Source organism: Podarcis pityusensis (genome assembly GCF_964106645.2).
Source record: "Podarcis pityusensis genome assembly, chromosome: 14".
Classification (NCBI taxonomy): Eukaryota; Metazoa; Chordata; class Lepidosauria; order Squamata; family Lacertidae; genus Podarcis; species Podarcis pityusensis.
In genome coordinates, this window is record NC_138039.1 from 6,424,807 (window position 1) to 6,446,359 (window position 21,553).

Sequence of the window (21,553 nt, forward strand, 5' to 3'; positions counted from 1 at the left end):
GAGGCTGAAGGGGGGGTCCAAGGCAGGGAGTCGGGCATGGTCAGGAACTCTGGCAGAAAGCAGGACAGGGTGCTGGCAGGAACAGGTAACCAATGATGTTGCACCCGCCAACCTGGAACTGGGCGGGCTGGCCTTTATCTCCTCTGAGGCATAGGGCGGCCTCAGTCCACAGGTGACTCGCCTCTCCTGGCCTGGAGGCGAGCACTCCTCCTGCGGGAACTTAGTTCCCTCTGCCTCTCTGCCCTGAGCCTCTGCAGCTCAGGAGAGGCTGGAGGGTTACTGGACCCAGAGGCAACCTCAGCTTCCCCTGACAGGGCTGGGAGAGGAGCACCTGCAGGCGATGGGTCCTCGATCACCTCCGGAGCCAGAGCGGCTTCAGCTGGTGTCTGCTCCTGAGAATCCGGCACAGGTGAGGGCCCTTCAGGTTCAAGCCCCAGCCCTGGCTCAGCCGGCCCTGGAGGCGGGGACTCCTGTGCAGGCTGGGATTCCTCAGGTTCAGCCTCTGAATCAGATTCCCAGGCCATCACAGCTTTTCTTTCTTGTTGGTATTGTCTGCATTCAGGCCTTCAATATTTCTCCTCCCATCCTTCTTGGACTCCCTTCTCATTAAGTATTTCCGATCACAGGATCACACCCAGTAGCTCCAGAGTGATTCCTTACTGGGTGAGATCCCAGCGAATCAGAATGAAATCGAGCACCGGCGTAAAAGGCATGTAAAAATGGACCTTCTTGAGGCTTGATGCAGGATATGAGAGGGGATGGGGTGGGGCAAGGAATAGGGCCATATGGCTGCCCCTTCCTTGAAGCGCTCTGTACAGATGCCCTGGGAAGTGGCATATGGAGTCTCACCCAACTGCTAGACGCTCAGACAACGCCATGACAGTTCCTTCCGGCTCGTTTCATTTAGCCTGTCACCGACGTCACCGTTTCCTGGCCTGGGTAGAGGGGCATGTAGAACAGAGGGTCTGTTCTCTCCTGCCCTCCCCCCCCTTTAATAAAAAGATTTGGCTTCTAGAAGCATACGGATAGTTCCAGAAACCAAACTTCGAAGAGAATGAGTCTTCTGCGCTTTCCACACCATTGACATTCACCTGGCAGCTGGGTGCTGCAACATTCTGAATCCAGGGTTTCAGGCAGAGGGTCAGAGTTAGAAACTCAGATGTGTAAGATGATCTCCAAATGGCACTTTCAACCTTGGTTATGGTCACAATGGAAGTCACCATTTTTTTTTGCACTGGGATTTAATAATGATGATGATGATACAGTGGTACCTCGGGTTAAGAACTTAATTCGTTCTGGAGGTCTGTTCTTAACCTGAAACTGTTCTTAACCTGAGGTACCACTTTAGCTAATGGGGCCTCCTGCTGCCGCCGCACGATTTCTGTTCTCATCCTGAAGCAGAGTTCTTAACCCGAGGTGCTATTCCTGGGTTAGCAGAGTCTGTAACCTGAAGCGTCTGTAACCCGAGGTACCACTGTAATAGTGATGATGATGATGATAATAATAATAATAATAATAATAATAATAATAATAATTTCACATCTGTACTGCTTTATATTGTAAAGGAAAAAGATCTAAGAGCAGTTTACAACACATTGAAACATCAAATAAAACAATCCAGAATAAAACAGATTCAAACATCAAGGAAAATTTTTCAGATCCTTTTCTAACTGCCATTTTGCTTTCCCCATATTTATTTACCTACTTAATTTATTTAGCTGCCCCAAAGCAGAAGAACTCTAGGAAGCCAGGGTGGTGTAGTAGTTAGTGTGTTGGACTAGGAACTGGGAGATGAGGGTTCGAATCCTCACTCCACCCTGAAGTTCACTGGGCGACCTTGGAGTCAGTGACAGCCTCTTAACCTACCTCACAGGGTGGCTGTGGGGATTAACTGAGGAGGGGAGCGTGAACCATGCACTCGTTGGAGAAAAAGGTGGGATGGAAATGCAGCAAATAAGCTCTTAATGGCTTAAGAAAGCTGGAGAGGCCAGCCAAACAGAGATGTCAGTCACTAAGCTGGCAGCCAAAGATCTCCACATGGGCAGAATCGGACTTGCGTCGGTCGTAAATGGTGCCTGGCAAATTTCTAACACTACAGCGGATTTTTGTACATGGGTTGGGTGCCCCTCTGTCATGGATGCTTTAGTTTAGATTCCTGCACTTCAGAGGGTCAGACTAGATGATGCTTGAGGGTCCCTTCCAACTCTACATATCTGTGATTCGAGGATTGAACCTGGGGCCATCTGCATGCAGCTGCTCCACTGCTGAGCTCAGGAGTGCCAGCTTGGCCCTGCAGCTGCGGGTGCCCAGCTCCTGGGCATAGCTGTCAACCGTCCCTTATTTGGTGGGAAACGCCCTTATCCCAGCGCCATGTCCCGCTGCTGTCCCTTATTGATGATGTCCCTTAAATTTCCCGGGTTTCAAAGGAAGCAGCTCCTCTCCCTCCCTCCCTGCTGGCCAGGGAGGAGGGAGGCTCCAACTGTGTTGCTTGGCTGCCCGCCCTGACCCCCTCCAGCCTCCTCTCACCAGCCTCGGCCCCCGGGAGCCCCTCCCCGTGGGGACTGGCGGGAGTCTCAGGCCCTTCTGCCGCCATCCTCTTTGCGGCCGCCAAACTGAGCATCTCTGCCTGGGGCCTCCCCTCTGCCTGTCGCCGCTGCCACTGCTCCCACTAGGCCGTACTGTGGCTGCGCTGCCAAAGGACCCGGATGAGATGGACAGCCTGGCGTGGCCTATGAATTGCTGAGGAGCCTTGAGAGGCAAGTGAGGGCAACCTTGGAGAAAGCAGTTCAGAGAGAGGAGGAGGAGGAGGCGGAGGCGCAGGCAGGTGTTCCAAGGGCTAACCATAGAGGGGGAAAGCAGAGTGGTAGACTAGCATAGATGGTCTGATCTGCGGGTTTACTTTGGGCGCTATTCCCCCCCTTCCTCCCGCCCCGCCTGATGGGACTGAGAGCTGCAGATGGAGCACGAGAGAAAAGATACAGAACCGCAGCAGCATCTTCGGAGCTTGGACTTGGTTTTGTACAAAAAGTGGTTGCTGCTTGTAGTTATTTAATTGCAGTGTTTCATCAGCTGGTGTCTTGAGCAGCAACCTCTGGAAACGAAGTACTAAAAACCGGCGCTACTCTCCAAAATTATATGGTCCCTTTTAACTTCATATTTCAGCTGGTTGACTAAAATCCCTTATTTTGGCTGCTGATCCCTTATTTTCGAGGCTGCTAGTCCCTTATTTTCAAATCTGTAAGTTGACAGCTATGGTCCTGGGTGCCATGCAGCGTTCATGGCCCTGAAATTTGTGGGTGCCCTTCGTGGGGGATTTTGTGGGTGCTGGGGCACCCAGGGCTTCAGGGAGTTGGCACCTACAGCTGAGCTTATGGCCCTTCCGTCAAGACCTCAGACGGCACCTTCCTCACAAGACCTTGTCCCGTCCCCATGTCCCTCCCAGTCTCCACTCTGCAAATTGAGTCAGTTTCTATTCACTTGGGGGTGTTCAGGCAAGCAGACCTGCTTGAGCGCCACTAATAAATGCTCCTGGAAATTTAAACACATGACGTTTAGGCTGCCTGAACGGCAGCGGTTGTGCATCAAAGACTCTTCTGAAGAGAGAGGCAGGGACAGGGAGAGAAGGAACATTTGCTGTATTATTATTTTTCCTTCTTTGTTACCAAGCAACAAAGGGCTTTGGGGAGAAAGCCGGCCTCTACGTGGGGTCAGCACTTCCAACCAAGGGGGCGTATATGGAGAGAGGCAGCCTTCTTCCTGCGTAAATGTCTTTGTCGCCCAGTCTCTGTGGAAATACGGCAGGTGGGAGTTGTCCTTCCCCTCTCCTCCTTTGGAAAGATGAAGAGGGTTATTGTTATTGTTATTGTTATTGTTGTTGTTAGTACAATTACCGTATTTTTCCTGTACAGTGGTACCTTGGGTTAAGTACTTAATTCGTTCCGGAGGTCTGTTCTTAACCTGAAACTGTTCTTAACCTGAAGCACCACTTTAGCTAATGGGGCCTCCTGCTGTTGCCGTGCCGCCGGAGCACGATTTCTGTTCTCATCCTGAAGCAAAGTTCTTAACCTGAGGTACTATTTCTGGGTTAGCGGAGTCTGTAACCTGAAGCGTATGTAACCTGAAGCGTATGTAACCTGAGGTGCCACTGTATAAGACTCCCCCATGTATAAGATGCCCCCTTATTTGGGGGGGCTCAGAATTAAGAAAATGCACTATGTACCATCCGTGTATAAGACGACCCCTTATTTTAAACTTCAGAGATTTAGGAAAAAATATAGCCTTATACATGGAAAAATACGGTAATTTATTAATCACCTTCTAAACCACTGTCTCAAGGCGATTCACAGGTAGGGTGATTAAAAACAATTAAAACCCCCCAAAAACCCTACCCCAAATATATTTAAAACAAGAATAAAACCCTGACAAGTGGACACTTGTGGTAAAGACCCCAGCAGATAGAGCCTGTCAAAAGAAAAAGGTCTTCAACTTTTTCCGGAAAGTAGAGACAGGGATCTCCTGATATATCTCAACAGGAATGCTATTCCACAAGGCAGGTGCAAGGGCACTAAAAGCCCTGCTCTGAGCTACTGCGGGGCAGCTTCTGCTGGAGAGACTGTGCTGCAGACCACAGCGATCAACTTGGGATCTCTCAAATAACCTGGTCCCAAGTTATATAAGGATTTACATGTTAGTAGGAACACCTTGAACTTGGCTTGGTAGCCCGTGCAAATTCGGGTGCCCCTGTAGCAAAAGTTTCACACCTGACTTCCTAGTTGCACCCGTGGAGGACCCACAGATAAGTTTTCCAATGCAGTTTTATCTTAGAGGAGAGAGACCTTGGTGGCTATGCTGTGCCTCCACCGCTGGAGACTTTAATGCTTCTGAATGCCAGTTTCCAGAGAGGAGAGTTCTGTTGTGCCCAGGCATCTGGTTGGGCACTATGAGAAGAGAATGCTGGACTATGTCTGCCACCAGCCTGACACAAGGCATTCCTTATCCTTATCCACCAAAAATGACCAGTATTTGCTGTTGTTGCCGCTTGCAGTCTGCAAACAATGCGTACCTGTGTACGTCTTCCCTCGCCACCATTTGTGTTGTGTTTCCTTCTGCGTTGAGATGCGTGGGGCAGAGGAACACAACAGCAACAACAACAACGTAACTCAAGCAATTTACAAAATGACGTACATTTTGCGAGTTGCGCAGTTTCGCCGCAGCAGACAGCAAGCGAATAACTTGAGCTTTTTTGGAGGAAGTTGAACCGCAGGAGTGCGGAAACATAGGCGCAAAGGAAAACGCTGCTTTTTCCTGGGCACCGCTGAAGGTTCGGTCTCTGCCGTGGCTCTATTTCTGAAAAACCAACCAAACCCAGAGATGCTTAGTCACGTTTCTGGGAGGCGATGTCCGCAGCTGAGCCTCGGCAGGGGAAAAGAGCTTTCAGCCCTCAACCCCTTGCGCAAATTGAGCGTGACGGGCGAGATCCAGCGCTGTGCACAACGGCTCGTCCCCCTGCAAGGTCGCTGCTAATACAGGAAGGTTTTTGGGGGAGAGAAAAACGCGGAAGATTCAGTACAGTCCCAGAGGTGCATCTGCTGGGAGGCTAGGGGTTGGTGGGTTCCTTTTTTTTTTGTTAAAAAAAATTATTGGCTGGCTCCTTGATGAGGTTGGAAACGAGAGGAGGAAGGATCTATGCTTGGACGCCTGGGGCCATTTAGCTTCAGTACATCACGCTAAAGAGAAGGTGGCTTGTGCCAGCAGATTGCTCTGCCGCTGGAGTTTTATTGCTGTCATTGGTGGTGTGTATTCTCCAGCACCTCTCCAATCGCTTCTCTCTCTCCCTCCCTCCTTAAAAACTCCCCAATAGGCTTTCCTTCTTCCTTTGATGGATCTGGTCCTGTCTGCCGTGTGCTTGAATTTGCAGCGCCTTCCTAATTGCTCAGCGCACCGTGCGTGGAATAAAATAGGCAGATCCCTCGCATCTCCCCCTCTGCTGCAGGGAGTGGGGACACAGCTTTCCTTTTGACTGGCTTTTAAAAACCGGGGTGCAATTGGGGCCGGATCTGTCGTCCCTCATTGCTCCTTTTTTTCTATTTGTTATCATTCTCTTCCCCCATATGTGGTTTTTTTCATACATACACCCACAGTTGTCTGTTAACAGTCTTTTAAAATGAGATTTCAGGGTGTCGTTTTGCTTAATGTTCCTCATCGGATACAGAGGGCTAAGGTTTCCCTCCCTGATGCTGCATTTTTCTCTTGCAAAAAAAATAAATAAATGATATTTTTGGTGAAGGGCAACTGTAGTTATTTTTTTATTTTTTTCATTTCTTGCCATATCTGTGGACTTTAGAGTGCTTTGCAGCGTGTGTGTTTTTTAAAAAATATATATTATAAAAGCAATGTGTTCACCTCCTAAAACACCCCCCCCCCCAGCCAAAAACAAACAAAACCCCAACAGGAAAACAAGGAAGACCACATTTAAAACAGTACACAAATCTCGCGGCTTAAGCCGCAATCCTGAATATCTACATTTTCTTGGGAGACTGAACTAGGCTTTATTGTGAGTAGACACATACAGGTTGGCATTGTTAAAGGCCGAGATGGAAAAAGACACATTTGGCTGATGCCCAAGTGGCGTCGCTCTCAGCGCCAGGTGAGTTTCTCTAGAATAGGGGGTGGGGAAACCTTTAATAGTCCTAGGGGTGCCTTGCCTTGCAGGTAATGTTCAGAGGGAGGTGCCACAAGGCAGGAGGAGGCGGATGGGGCCAGAGGCAAAAAACAGGCATGGGAAGAGACATCAGTGCCATCGGCTACGGTCCAGCCATGCAAAAAAACAAACAAAAAAACCCCAGGTACAGTGGTTCCTTGGGTTAAGTACTTAATTCATTCTGGAGGTCCGAACTTAACCTGGAACTGTTCTTAACCTGAAGCACCACTTTAGCTAAGGGGGCCTCCTGCTGTCGCCGTGCCGCCGAAGCACGAACTCTGTTCTCATCCTGAAGCAAAGTTCTTAACCCGAGTTACTATTTCTGGGTTAGCGGAGTCTGTAACCTGAAGCGTATGTAACCTGAGGTACCACTGTACTTTTATACATCCAAACTCACATCTTTCCATCCAGGCAAGGAAGAGGCACCATCATATCTCAGCTAGGCAACGGGAGAGCAAGAAAAGGCCTGTGAAGGACACCCCATGGCTGGTGGAGAGTAATAGACTCATAGAATTTTAGAGTTGGAAGGGACACTGAGGGTCATCTAGTCCAGCCCCTTGAAATGAATAATAATAATAATAATAATAATAATAATAATAATAATAATAAATTGTATTTATACCCTGCCCTCCCCGGCCAGAGCTGGGCTCAGGGTGGCTAACGCCAGTAAAATTACAGTAAAAACATAATAGGGGGGGGGGAACCAATTTAAAATACAGGTTAAAATGCAATTTAAAATGCAGCCTCATTTTAAAAGTCAAAACCATAAGGGCAGGGAAACATAAGGGTCAGACTGAGTCCAAACCAAAGGCCAGGCGGAACAGCTCTGTCTTGCAGGCCCTGCGGAAAGATGTCAGGTCCCGCAGGGCTCTAGTCTCTTGGGACAGAGCGTTCCACCAAGTTGGGGCCAGTACTGAAAAGGCCCTGGCCCTAGTTGAGACTAATCTAACCACCTTGTGACCTGGGACCTCCAAGGTGTTGTCATTTGTGGACCTTAAGGTCCTCCATGGGGCATACCAGGAGAGGAGGTCCCGTAGGTACATGGGTCCTAGGCCGCATAGTATTGCAGTAATTATTATTATTATTATTATTATTATTATTATTATTATTAATCCTGTCACTGCACACTCTTCTTACCTGCAATGGAGTAGGGTGCTGGTAAGCTCTCCTCCAAAATGGCTGCTGTTCTCTCTCTAGAAAAAATGGGGTGTCCCGTTTTTCCCAGGACACTTGCAGGGTATGGGGGGACACACCACCCCCTTTGAGAACCACTGGGCTAGTCAGCGAATGCAATACTAAGGCTAATGGGCTAACTCAGTATCCCTATGCTCCTGCGGGTTTGCGAGGGGTAGGCAAAGAATAAAAATAACTATTAAAAGTTGGTTTGCAGGCAGGAGGAATGGGTTTAAAGGCATGTCCCAAATCTTTGAAAAATGCCAGGGCTGCAGCTGCAGCCGAGGTCCTAATGCTCTGGCTTTGGCAAGTAGCCAGAGAGGTGTCCAAGCCGGACCGAGGCTAATGCCCATCACATCTCTGCCGATGCCCAAGCCGGAACAGATGGCAGAGAGAAGAGCAACAGGCCTGTTGTCATGGCAAAAGTGCTCAGATAGGGGAGAGAGGTCGAGGGGAGGAGGAGGGTGGCTTAGTGGCTGGCCGTGACTCGGAAGCCGGAGAGAGCTTTCTGCTTCTCCCTCCCACCCCTGTTTCCTGGGGCCTACGAATATATGGCCGCCAACGTCGCCGGTACAAGCAATCCTGTGCCTGTCTCTGCCTCCCTTGGGGCTGATGGGGATCAGCGGATGTCTCCGAAGGCTGTGAGGTGGGGCTGCAGAACGGGGCACAGATGCAAATCCTTTTGCGGAGCGATTTGCTTGTGGTGAGCCATTTCACAATTGGCTCTTGCCGCTTAAGCTGGCGGAGGAGGCGCCTGGGGGCAGAGAGTTGTTGCCAGAATCCATCCGAGGGAGGGCCGCTCTATTTGCACACGTTAATTCTCTCAAAGGCAAGCCCGTTCGGAATGGCCTAGTACCGACGAGGGTGGGAAGACTATCGTTTACCAAGTGGTAAAGTGTCGTGGTCGTGTGTTACAGCACCATCATGGGTAAACTGATCTTCTGCGTTCTGCCCCGCGATGAAACAGACATCGTAGGATATCCTGGGTCAAATATCCAATAATAAAAAGTGCTGGTTATGACCTATAAAGCTCTCTATGCCATGCCCCGAAATATCATTACAGTGGTACCTCGGGTTAAGAACTTAATTTGTTCCGGAGGTCCATTCTTAACCTGAAACTGTTCTTAACCTGAGGCACCTCTTTAGCTAATGGGGCCTCCTGCTGCCGCCGCGCCGCCAGAGCACGATTTCTGTTCTCATCCTGAAGCAAAGTTCTTAACCCGAGGTACTATTTCTGGGTTAGTGGAGTCTGTAACCTGAAGCGTCTGTAACCCGAGGTGCCACAGTATCTCCTTATATGAGCCTGCCAAGGTGCAGAGATCCTCAGTTGAGTACCTTCTCTCAATCGCATCATCATCAGAGGCATGGCTGGTGGTGACATAAGACAGAGCCTTCTCCGTGGCTGCCCCCAGATTGTGCCAAGAGAGGCTAGACTGGCCTCCTCCTTGTTATCTTCTGCCAGCAGGCTAAGACCTTCCTGTTCAGACAGGCCTTTGGAAACTAAGGCGAAGGCGATGCTTAATTGTACAAAAAAGGGGTTAAATGCAGTACAGTGGCACCTCAGGTTACAGACGCTTCAGGTTACAGACTCCGCTAACCCAGAAATAGTACCTTGGGTTAAGAACTTTGCTTCAGGATGAGAACAGAAATCGCACTGCAGTTTTGAATTGTGTTTTAACATTAGGCTGCTGTCAGGGCAACCTGGATTTTAACTGCTGACTCTAAATGTGTTTCAATGTATTTTAACTCTTGCTTTTCAGCTAGTTTGCTTTTATTATGTTGTATTTTTTAATGGTGTTTGTAAAATAATAATTATAATAAAAATAATAATTTATTACTTATACCCCGCCCATCTGTCTGGGTCTCCCCAGCCTCCAACAGGATATTAAAAACACAATAAAAGATCAAATATTAAAAACTTCCCTAAACAGGGCTTCTAAACATTAGTTGTTTATTTCCTTGACATCTGATGGGAGGGCATTCCACAGGGCGGGCGCCACTACCAAGAAGGCCCTCTGCCTGGTTCCCTGTAACCTCACTTCTCGCAGGGAGGGAACCACCAGAAGATCATAGGAGGTGGACCACAGTGTCTGGGTAGAATGATGGGGGTGGAGACATTCCTTCAGGTATACTGAGCCGAGGCCATTTAGGGCTTTAAAGGTCAACACCAAAACTTTGAATTGTGCTCGGAAACATACTGGGAGCCAATGTAGGTCTTTCAGGACCGGTGTTATATGGTCTCGGCAGCCACTCCAGTCACTAGTCTAACTGCCGCATTCTGGATTAGTTGTAGTTTCTGGGTCACCTTCAAAGGTAGCCCCACGCAGAGCACACTGCAGTAGTCCAAGCGGGAGATAACCAGAGCATGCCCCACTCTGGCGAGACAGTCTGTGGGCAGGTAGGGTCTCAGCCTGCGTACCAGATGGAGCTGGTAGACAGCTGCCCTGGACACAGAATTGACCTGCACCTCCATGGACAGCTGTGAGCCCAAAATGACTCCCAGGCTGCACACCTGGTTCTTCAGGGGCACAGTTACCAAAATTCAGGACCAGGGAGTCCTCCACACCAGCCCTCCCTCTGTTGTAGCCTGCCCCGAATCCCAGCTTGGGAGAAAAGCGTGGTGCAAATACAGGCATTCCCCCACATTCAAGTCACACGCAACCATGTATATGCATGGTGCCAGAAACCTGGAAGAGCCCCAACAAAGTCCCGCTGTGCCTCTGGCTCATGAGGGTACCCTCCCCAGAGCCAAAGAGAACGTCCCTTTCGAGCTCTGGGGGCAGTCTCCTCACGAGCCAGAGGTGCAGTGGGTCGCCTCCCCCCTCTTTATGCACATGTCAATTATGCACACAGAGGGCCAGAACATGACCCCCACATAAGCGTGGAGTCGCCTGTAAATAACAATAACTTTTACGGCTGCAGTGTTTAATCAGTTAAGCAGGTTCATCAATTAAATATCTCAAGAAGCATTTTAATTATCATGCAATGCTCCTGAAAGCTGCCGTCCGCATCCGTTGTGCCTCTTCCTCGGTGTCCTAAGTGCCGTTATGCGTTGGACACAAGCTCTGGCACCTGCAGTTGGCATCGAACACGGATGCTGGCAACCAGATGGGCGGGGTATAAATAATAAATTATTTTTATTATTATAACCGGTGGGGCGACTTGGAGGCAGTAAAACGGGGACAAGGAGGTGGATCGAGAACTTGAACCCAGAACATTTAAATCCTGGCTGGGTGATGAATAGAGTGAGAAAGGGAAGGGAAGGAGAGCACATGGAGAAGGAGGGAGATACTGGGATATGGGGCGAAAGCGGGGCAGGAAGGGACAGTGACCTGGAAAGTTATCTGGGGTCAAAGGAGATTAGATGGAGGAATTAGGCAAGGGGGAGAATTTAGATGCAGTTCAAACTTAAAAGGCGGCACACAATTTTGCAAACTGAAACATAGTCAGCTCCCTCCGAAATCCTCACTTTTCCGAATTTCGTAATGGAGTTCTCCAGGGAAGTAGAATAAAAGAACTGCAGAGTTGGGTAAAGGTAAAGGTAAAGGGACCACTGACCATTAGGTCCAGTCGCGGCTGACTCTGGGGTTGCAGTGCTCATCTCGCTTTATTGGCCAAGGGAGCCAGCGTACAGCTTCCGGGTCATGTGACCAGCATGACTAAGCCGCTTCTGGCAAACCAGAGCAGCGCATGCAAATGCCGTTTACCTTCCTGCCAGAGCAATACCTATTTATCTACTTGCACTTTGATGCGCTTTCGAACTGCTAGTTTGGCACGAGCAGGGAGCAACAGGAGCTCACCCCGTCACAGGGATTCGAACCGCCGACCTTCTGATTGGCAAGTCCTAGGCTCTGTGGTTTAACCCACAGCACCACCTGCGTCCCCAAATGCCATGTAGTCCAACCCCCTTCGGTGTAGGAATTCCAGCTAAAGCATCCATGAAAGGTAGCCATCCAACCTCTGCATAAAAACCTCCCAGGAGAAGGAGAGTCCACAACCGTCTGAGGGAGCAAACCAGACTGCCTTTTTCCTTACAGAGATCAGCAGAGGGGGTCCCCTTACTAGTTCCTCTGCCTTCAGAGGCTCAGGGTGGGTGGCCTAGTAGAGGGTCTTCTCTGTGGTGGCTCCTAGCTGTGGTACTCCCTTACTAAAGAGGGTGTGCATGGCAGCTTCATTGTACAGCTTCTGGTGAGTGCTGAACACACACCTTTTTGCCTTGGCTTTTGACACTTGAGGTGTATATTTTAAGGACCCTCCTTTTGTGGTTGTCGATTGTGTCACACTGTTCTTAGTATTGCTTTTTAATGTTGTGATCTGCCCTGGGACCTTAGGGTGAAGAGGGGGGGGTTAATCAATGATAATGTTGATGCCATACCCTCCAACATGTAGGGTCCCCAAACCGGGATGCACATCTTCCCAGCTGTGCTCCTATGTGAGTCACATGACCCACGTGAGATCACGGAGCCCCGAAGATGCAAGGACGGCACCCAAAAACATGTGTTTTGGGGTGCCTTGCAAAATTGCACCCGCCCCCCAAAGTGCTTTGCACAAACTCAAAATGGTATCATTTAGGTCACATCCACATTCAGAGTACATTTAAGGCCAGTTGCCTCCCCCAAAGAACTTTCAGGATGTATAATTCATTAAGGGTGCTGAAAACTGTAGTTCTGCGAAGGGCAAACTAAAGTTCCCACGATTCTTTGGCGGAATCCACAAAGTGGTTGTGACCTACATGCCCCCCCCCCCACCTAGAAGTAAGTAGTTAAATAGATATGGGGACAGCAAAACGTCACTTGGAAAAGGATCTGAAATATTTTCCTTGAAGCTTGAATTTTTTTGTTTTTTTGTTCTGGATTGTTTTATTTGATGTTTTAAAGTGTTGTAAACTGCTTTGAGATTCTCTACCCCCCCCCCCCGTCCCAAAATATAAAGCAGTACAGTCATACCTTGGGTTACAGCCGCTTCAGGTTGCATTTTTTCAGGTTGCGGACTGCTGAAACCCAGAAGTACCGGAACAGGTTACTTCTGGGTTTCGGCGGTCGCGCATGTGCAGAAGCGCTAGATCGAGCTATGCACATGCGCCGAATCGCAACCTGTGTGTGCGCAGACGCAAGTTGCGAACGCTGCGGGTTGCGAACGTGCATCCCTTCCCTGTGGAACACCCTCCCACCAGATGTCAAAGAGAACCCTTCCCTGTGGAACACCCTCCCACCAGATGTCAAAGAGAACAACAACTACCAGGCTTTTAGAAGACATCTGAAGGCAGCCCTGTTTCGGGAAGCTTTTAATGTTTGATGTATTATAGTATTTTAATATTCTTTTGGAAGCCGCCCAGAGTGGCCGGGGAAGCCCAGCCAGATGGGCGGGGTATAAATAATAAATTATTATTATTATTATTATTATTATTATTATTATTATTATTATCCCGCATGGATCACATTCACAACCCAAGCATTTATAGAAGCACTCCAGAAAGCAGGGGCAGCCCCTGGTAAACAGAGGACAGTTGGTGCATGAATGCAGAGTGATTCCTGGTCGCATGGAGTGGCCATGAGGTGCAAGAGGCGAGTGCACTCTCCCCGTGAACCGAGCATGCACCCCGCTGCGCTCCCCAGAACCTCCTGCAATGCGCAGCAGCCTCGTGACGTATGCGCCTTGGCAGAGAAATTGACGTGCAAAGGGTTCCCCAGAGGGGCAGGGTTTGAAAGCCACTACATGAGATCTGGCGGGGCTGCTCAGAGAGGTTTTGCATGGATCTTTGTCAGCTCTTCCTAGCGGTGAGAGCTGGGAGGCTCTGGAGCAAGAGAGAGAGACAGAGCTTCCTAAGTCAGGGAGAGGGAGAGAGAGGGAAAAGGTGCTTCAGAAGGGTCTGGTGGGCGTATTGAACCAGAACGAGGAAGCTGCGAGTGGAGAGGCGCTGTGTTTTAGTCAAATGTGAAATGCATTTATTAGGAAGCATTAGCCGTTGCCAGGAAGAACGAGCTTTAGAGATCTTGGGAAAGAGGGGGAATGAAATAGATTTAGATGGTTGGCCCAACAGAGAGGCCGGAAGGTTTTCCACACACACCCCAACTCTGATCCTCCTTTTTCATGCACCCCTAATGATGGGGACCCCATCCCAGAACCCCATCTTTCTCCATTGATAGACTCTAGGCTTTCTTCCATGCTCCCCCAGAAGTCCTCCCAGAACACTGACACTCGTTCTCCCATTCCCTGTGGAAATCCTTCCTCCCATCTTTTCCACAAAGCTTTTAATAGAATTGTAGAGTCGGAAGGGACCCTGAGGATCATCTAGCCCAACCCCCGCACTAAAGCCAGATTCTCTTAGGGGGAAAAAAAAGAACTCTGGTCTTCTTAAAACCACATCTACATGTGGTGTGTGGACGTTTTTTTGTCTGACCCAGTGCCCCCTCCAATGTGTGGTAAGTCAGTCCATGAGGGTTGGAGGCAGGCGTTGCTGGAAAGAGCAAATAATGGAAAACCTTAGGGTCGATGCAGAAACTCCACATTTTAAAAACCATGTACCAGAGATTCCCTCTTTCATACCGCTAGAATCCGCGGGGATCCAATGAAGCAGAATGTTGGAAGAATTGGAACAGATAAAAAGCACAGTGTTAATCTGTGGAACTCGCTGCCACCAGAGGCAGCAACGGCCGCCAACTTCGATGGCCTTGAAGTGGGTTAGACAAGTTCATGGAAGAGAGGGCTGTTGATGGTAACTAGCCCCAGCCGTTACTTTCTCTCCTTCACAGCTGGAGGCAGCAAATGTTTCTGAATACCAGTTGCTGGAAACCCCAGAAAGGAAGAATGATTTTGTGCTCAGTGCCTGCATATGGGTTTCCTGTAGGCATTTGGTTGGCCACTGTGAGAACAGGATGCTGGACTAGATGGGCCACTGGCCTGATCCTGCAAGCTTGCCTTAGTTTTTAGGCATGGACTTCAAAGTGACAAACCAATTGCAGAAACTCAGGATTTTGTAGGCAAGCACGGGCGGCCCCTCGCTGCGTGGTAGGCGTGCATTTTGTCGTTCATGAAGCAAGCCGTGTTCTTGGCTGAGGGAGGAGGCAGCGAGGCGTTGGAAGGCCAGTGAGCAGGCCGCCAGAGGTGAATGAGGTTTCCGCTGCTCCTGGCTTGGGAACGTTGCTGGCAGGCCTCTCCCAACATCTTTTAAAAATAAAGGCTGGTTTTCATCCACAAGCCTGATGCTTCGTGATGGCTTCTGAGAGAAAAAGCAGGGTGGGATGAGGTCTGGGTGGGAAGGAGCAGCAACCTGCATGGGAATTTGTTTTTGGGTAATACGCAGCCCCCACCCCTCAATTGCCCCCCGCTCTTCCTCGAGCAAGGAGGTGCAAATCCCCCCGCCCTGTTCCCCTGTTCCATTAGGCCTACATCTAAAGCCTTTCCCTTCGCTTGGCTGCCCCTCCGTAGGAATAAAAGGAATTCTAATAGACTGCCTGCAAGGACCCGCCATTCACCCTTTCCATGGAAACGAGGGGATGAGGGCTGCACTCGAGATTTGGCCCAGGTCACCGCAGGATGGGCTGGGGAAGAAAAGGGAGGTGGGTTTTTTTGTTGCAGAAGAGAGAAACCTTTGGGAAAGAGGGGTGGAGGAAGGACAATTGCTTTCCTTTCTCTTCCTCTCCTGCCTGTGGAGGAGCAGAGGTGTCAGGGGCTTCCCTCCTCCTGCAGAACTGGAGACTGGCCTGGGTGGAAGCGCCATCATCCGTGGCGGTGCGGGTGTGCGTAGAGACAGTGGTGGACCTAATAATAATAACAATTTATTACTTATACCCCGCCCATCTGGCTGGGTTTCCCCAGCCACTCTGAGTGGCTCCCAACAGAATATTAAACAGAATAAAACTTCATACATTAAAAATGTCCCTAAACAGGGCTGCCTTCAGATGTCTTCTAAAAGTCAGATAGTTGTCTATTTCCTTGACATCTGACAGGAGGGCGTTCCACAAGGCGGGCGCCACCACCGAGAAGGCCCTCTGCCTGGTTCCCTGTAGCTTTGCTTCTCGTAGTGAGGAAACTGCCAGAAGGCCCTCGGCGCTGGACCTCAGCGTCCGGGCAGAACGATGGGGGTGGAGACGCTCCTTCAGGTATACTGGGCCGAGGCCGTTTAGGGCTTTAAAGGTCAACACCAACACTTTGAATTGTGCTTGGAAACGTACTGGGAGCCAATGTAGGTCTTTCAGGACCGGTGTTATATGGTCTTGGCGGCCGCTCCCAGTCACCAGTCTAGCTGCCACATTCTGGATTAGTTGTAGTTTCTGGGTCACCTTCAAAGGTAGCCCCACGTAGAGCGCACTGCAGTAGTCCAAGCGAGAGATAGCCAGAAATAGCCAGACCACTCTGGCGAGGCAGTCCATGGGCAGGTAGGGTCTCAGCCTGCGTACCAGATGAAGCTGGTAGACAGCTGCCCTGGACACAGAATTGACCTGCGCCTCCATGGACAGCTGTGAGTCCAAAATGACTCCCAGGCTGTGCACCTGGTCCTTCAGGGGCACAGTTACAGGACCAGGGATTCCTCTACACCTGCCCGCCTCCTGTCCCCCAAGTACAGTACTTCTATCTTGTCAGGATTCAACCTCAATCTGTTAGCCGCCATCCATCCTCCAACCGCCTCCAGGCACTCACAAAGGACCTTCACCGCCTTCATTGGTTCAAAAGAGAGGTAGAGCTGGGTATCATATGAGGACCTGCATTTTGGGGGCCCTGAAACCCAGACCCTCGAAGTGTCCCTATTTTCCAGGGACAGTCCTGGATTTACAGAAGTCGTCCAAGTCAGATGGGTGGAGTATAAACAGTAACATTTGATGATGATGGAATAGGATATCTCAGTTTTCATTGGCGAGATGTTGGAAGCTTGGACTTTCATGTGGGCCTCTTTGCAACCAGCAACAAGGTCTGGGTAACCATTGTTACCTTTTCCAAATAGGTTGTTCACTGCAGATCACCACACCTTTCCAACATTTGTGCTACTGACTCTCAAACTTTGGGATTGTTGAAATATGTACCATACCCTCCAACATTTATCCAATGAAAATAGGGAGATCTTGTTCCATTATTATTGTTGTTGTTGTTATTATTAATTATTATTATTCCCTGTCTATCTGACTGGGTTGTCCCCGTCACTCTGGGCAGCTTCCAAGTTATATAAAAACATAATTAAACATGAAAAAACTTCCCTATACAGGGCTGCCTTCAGAAGTCTTCTAAAGGTTGAATAATTGCTCATCTCCTTGGCTTGTGGGTCACATAACTCCATACCCTCCAACATTTCTCCGATGAAAATAGGGTCTTCTTAAGGAAAAGCGAGGCATCCTGGGATCAAATCAGAAACCGGGACGGCTTCTGTAAATCTGGGACTGCCCCTGGAAAATAGGAACACGTGGAGGGCCTGGGATACAACATCCTTAGGGCTGCCGTACATCCAGGTTTCCGGCCGGAAAATGGCGTCCAGGTGGATTTTCGGCAAACCGACAAAAGGTCTGTGGAAACCCGGACGTATGGCAAGGGAAGGTTTAATATATTTTTTAGAAAATCATTTAAAAATTCAAGTCAGAAACCAGGACAGCTTCTGTAAATCCGGGAATGTCTCTGGAAAATAGGGAAACTTGGAGGGTCTGCCTATGTGCTGCTGACACTCAAACTTTGGGGTGGTTGAAGTAGATGCAACAAAAAAAGAATCAATTTGCGTTGTGCAACTCAAATTGGGTCTACCAGACCCACAATTTTGAAGCAATGTGGATTAAAGTCACTTATGGGACCCCTCTGGGATTAGGGGCCCTGAAATTTGAGCTTTTTTTAGTTTCTTTTTTCCCCTTTCCCTTTTTCTGTGAGCTTCTTTAGTTTCATAGTAGATCTGGCCCTGCATGGAGCAAAGCCTGTACTGAGACACCCTTTGACTAACAAGTTAGGAGGGACTACCGCTATGGCAAATGGCCTGAGGGCCAGTCTCATTTCCCAGATGGGGACCTGCGTTTGCCTCCCGCCGTGTCATGCTTTTCTCATGAGCAAAGCTGCATCTGCACTATAATTTTGAAGCACTAACAGGCCACGTTTAGCAGTCGTGTCTCCCCGCCACCCACCCAAAGGATTCTGGGAACTGTCGCTTCGTTAAGGGTGCTGGGAGTTGTGACGACACCCCTGCTCCCTTCACGGAGCTACAATTCCCAGCATTCCCTGGGAAGAAGGAATGGCGGCGGCTGTTGTTGTTGTTTCCTAATCAGATTCAGGTATTGGCCAATTACTTATAATGGCATTTATTACAGCAACGTGCTCCAGCTGCCACCTGGCCAAAATGGCCGCCGGAATGGTTTCTAAACATTGGGAATTGCAGCTCCCAAGAATTTTTGGGAGAAGACATGACTGTTCAAAGCAATATAGTTGGGCTTTAAATGTATAGCTCAGATGTGTCTGTTCTTCAGATCTAGGCCTGGGCTAGGTCATTTTTTGCTTCCTCCCATTCCGGGTCAAGGTGCCTATAACCCAAGGCCAGCCAAGTCATTTTAACAGCTGAGGCACGTATCTCATGAGTTCCTCACCTCCTCTCCAGCAGTAAAAATGCCCCAATAATAAATTCAGTAGTCAGCAATTTGCTGCCCTATCGTGCCAGCCAAAATCAGTTGCCTGAGGCGCCTGCCTCAGTTTGCCTAATGGTAGAGCCGGCCCTGTCAAGACCCCATCTTTCCTTAGCCTGCCTGCAACCATTTTTAATTTAAAAAATTGGGTTGCATTTGCCTCTACTTTCCTCTGGGAAGCTTAAGGCAGCCTTGGGATTTATATGAAGGGCGGGGTATAAATAAACGAAGCCAGTAAAACCAAAGTCCTCCTCTCTGTCACCCTTTTTAATCCTTGCAAGAGCCCTGTGAGGGAGGTTAGGGGAAAACATAGGCCACCCAGTGAGCTGTGTGGTCGAATGGAGATTTGAACTCACAACTCCTCAGCCCTAGCCTGACAGTCCAACCACTACTCCATGCAGGCGGCCTTGAGGGCCATACCCCTCGACATTCCACACAGAAGGAGATCTGGGGCATGTTTGTAACACACCCGTTTTCTCAGCCAAAGATTGCGGCCCAGCTTTTGCCCAACTTGTTCCTTACAGCTGAAAGCTTTCTTCCAAGCATTCTCTGCTGCGATAATTTCTCCTCCGTGGCCCAACCCTCCCGCCATTGATTTGAAAAGCCCAGAGAGCTGCAACCCTTTGGTTAACGACCTGCTTGGAAAACGTAATTGTCTTGCAGTCAGAATCTACTTCAGCAGCTGCAGCGGGTGTGAATGGCAGGTTGCTCTAGGCATGGCATTTTAGGGTTTATGCTAATGGGTTCACCTGCATGTGCAGCAAAGGCAAGATCGATCCATTGCAATGGCACCCCATCAGGAGGAGGGCTCAGTTTCAATGGTCCAATTCCCAGCATCTTCAGGTAGGACTGGGATTTGCAACATGTGTTATTGTTGGTCAGAGAATGTCATTTGGCAGCCATGCAAATGTTAGAGATATTTCTGCATTGCAGAAGATTGGACTAGATGATCCTCAGGGTCCCTTCCGACTCTACAGTCCTATGATTCTATGAAATCCTATGCCAATCAGTGCAAACAATGATGTGCTAGCTGAAACAATGGCCTGACTTGCTAGGCTAGGCTCCATTTAATTTACTCCTTTAGTCGTAACAATGAGGACTGGTGTCTTACTTTAGTTTTAGGCATGGAGCTACAACTCCATGGCATATCTCATGCTTTGCCTGCAGAATGTCCCAGGTTCAATCCCCGACATATCCAGACAGGGCTTGAAAAGACTGTCTGGAACCTGGGACAGCTGCTGCCAGTCAAGGTTGGCAACACTGAATTAGATCCATGGCCTGATTCATTAGAAGGCAGCTTCTTAAGTTCTGAGATTTGCCCTGGAGAGAGTTGGATGTTGAAGAAGGGCTGCAAGGCAGTAGAAATGAGGAAGCTAACCAAGAACAAAGCAGCCCCACAGGAGGCAAAATCGGGATGGAGATTTGCCTGGGGCTGGTTAATACAGCAGCATAAATGGGAAAAGTCATGAGTTGTCCAGACTACAACTCACATCAGCCCCTGCCAGCACAGCCAATAATCAGGAATGATGGGAGTTGTATTCCAGCCAGATCCACCAACAGGATTCCCATCCTTGGTAGAAACTTCCCTTGGGAAGAAATGCAACTGCATTGGGGATGAGGGGTCCCCACTTATCCGGTTTCCAAAGTCTCCAGCCAGCTGCTGAGAACAGCATGAGAAAGTTTCCCTTTCCACATACGCAGGTGGTACACCCAACTGTCTACTCCCATAGCTGACAGTTGTCCCACTGTGAGTCTATAAGCGGCCGCCATAGAAATCCAAATGGTTGGACTTCCCCTTTGAGATTTCAGTATACCTTTTGGTGTAGAAGAAGCGGTGCTTATTCCTTTAGAGCAATACTAGTTTTTCTTCTAGGCCAAGAGTGGGGAACCTTGGGCTCCCCAGAATGGTCAGTGGTGATGAGAGTTGCAAGTCAGCAACATCTGGGTCGGCCAAAGCATCCCCACACCAGCTCTAGGCCAAGATGGTCCACTACATCCTCTCCCTACTAGTGGACCTCCAGATGTCACTGGACTCCGAACTCCCACCTGCGCCAGGTAGCACTGCCAGTGGCAGAGATTGTTGTAGTTCAGGAACACCAGGTCAGAGAAGTCTGGGGTCCTCTTGATCCTTCCTTCCTTCCTTCCTTCCTTCCTTCCTTCCTTCCTTCCTTCCGCTAAAACTCAGGCAAGGTGGGCTCCAGTGTTGTTCAAAACAGCGGTGCTGGGAGAAGGGGGTCTAAACCTTCCTGCCATAGCATTTACATGATAGTATCAACCCCCATCACCAGAGATAGTATCAACCCCCATCACCAGCACCACTTTTCTCATCGAGACTGGAGCCTCCCCTGACTGCTTTTTGATTGTATGCATGTGGGGAATACCAGTGCCAGGAGATCCAATCAGGAATCTCCTGTATCTCATCTATCTGAACCAGGGATGGGGAATCTCAGGCCTGATGGCTGATTGTAGCCCTCCACCCTCCCTTCTCTCCTGCCCTTGGGGTTCTGCCAAGGCCACATCCTTCGCCAGCCCTTCTCAAGGGCTTTTGTCTGACTGGGCTGTGTCAAAATAATGTGTCCCAATTGCCTGGACAGGGGATGCAGAGGTGTATGTGTGGATATATAAAAACTTAGGGCCTTTGGCTAGCAGCTAGAAAGCTGTGCGCAGGTAAGAGTTCCATTTGTTGCTTCACCTACTTTTGCCTGTAGCCACACTTACTTTTGTATTTGGCCCCTGACCCCCCCATACACCCCGCAAGCTGGAAAAGTGACCTCACCTGTGAGCTTAAGATATTAGGTCTCTTTCCTTCCTCTCCCTTGAGATCTAAATTTGGCTGACTCCAAGTTTTGCCGTCCTCACAATCACCTCTCTGGGATGCATCCGACCTGCTGCACGACTGCTGCAGGAAGCAGGATTGTCTGCCTTTGACCACAAGGGGAAGTAGGAAGACTCTGGGTTCATAGACTCATAGAATTGTAAAGTAGGAAGGGACCTGAGGACCATCTAATCCAGCCTTTCTCAACGGGTGGGTCCCCAGATGTTGTTGAACTACAACTCCCATCACCGCTAGCTAGCAAGGCCAGAGCTCAGGGAT

At 49.4% G+C, this 21,553-nt stretch overlaps 1 protein-coding gene across 2 annotated transcripts in view; it reads left to right on the plus strand.

The window, feature by feature from the left end:
* Positions 1-21,553, plus strand: part of RAI1 (retinoic acid induced 1) — a 216,377-nt gene that overhangs the window by 46,294 nt on the left and 148,530 nt on the right. The window contains exon 1 of one of the 2 annotated variants that reach the window (XM_080980926.1): positions 18,003-18,114. The exons of the other annotated variant lie outside the window; for it this stretch is intronic. The gene's annotated coding sequence lies outside the window, so the exon portion shown is untranslated. Of the gene's footprint in view, positions 1-18,002; positions 18,115-21,553 lie in introns of those variants that run through there. 2 annotated transcript variants of the gene reach the window in all.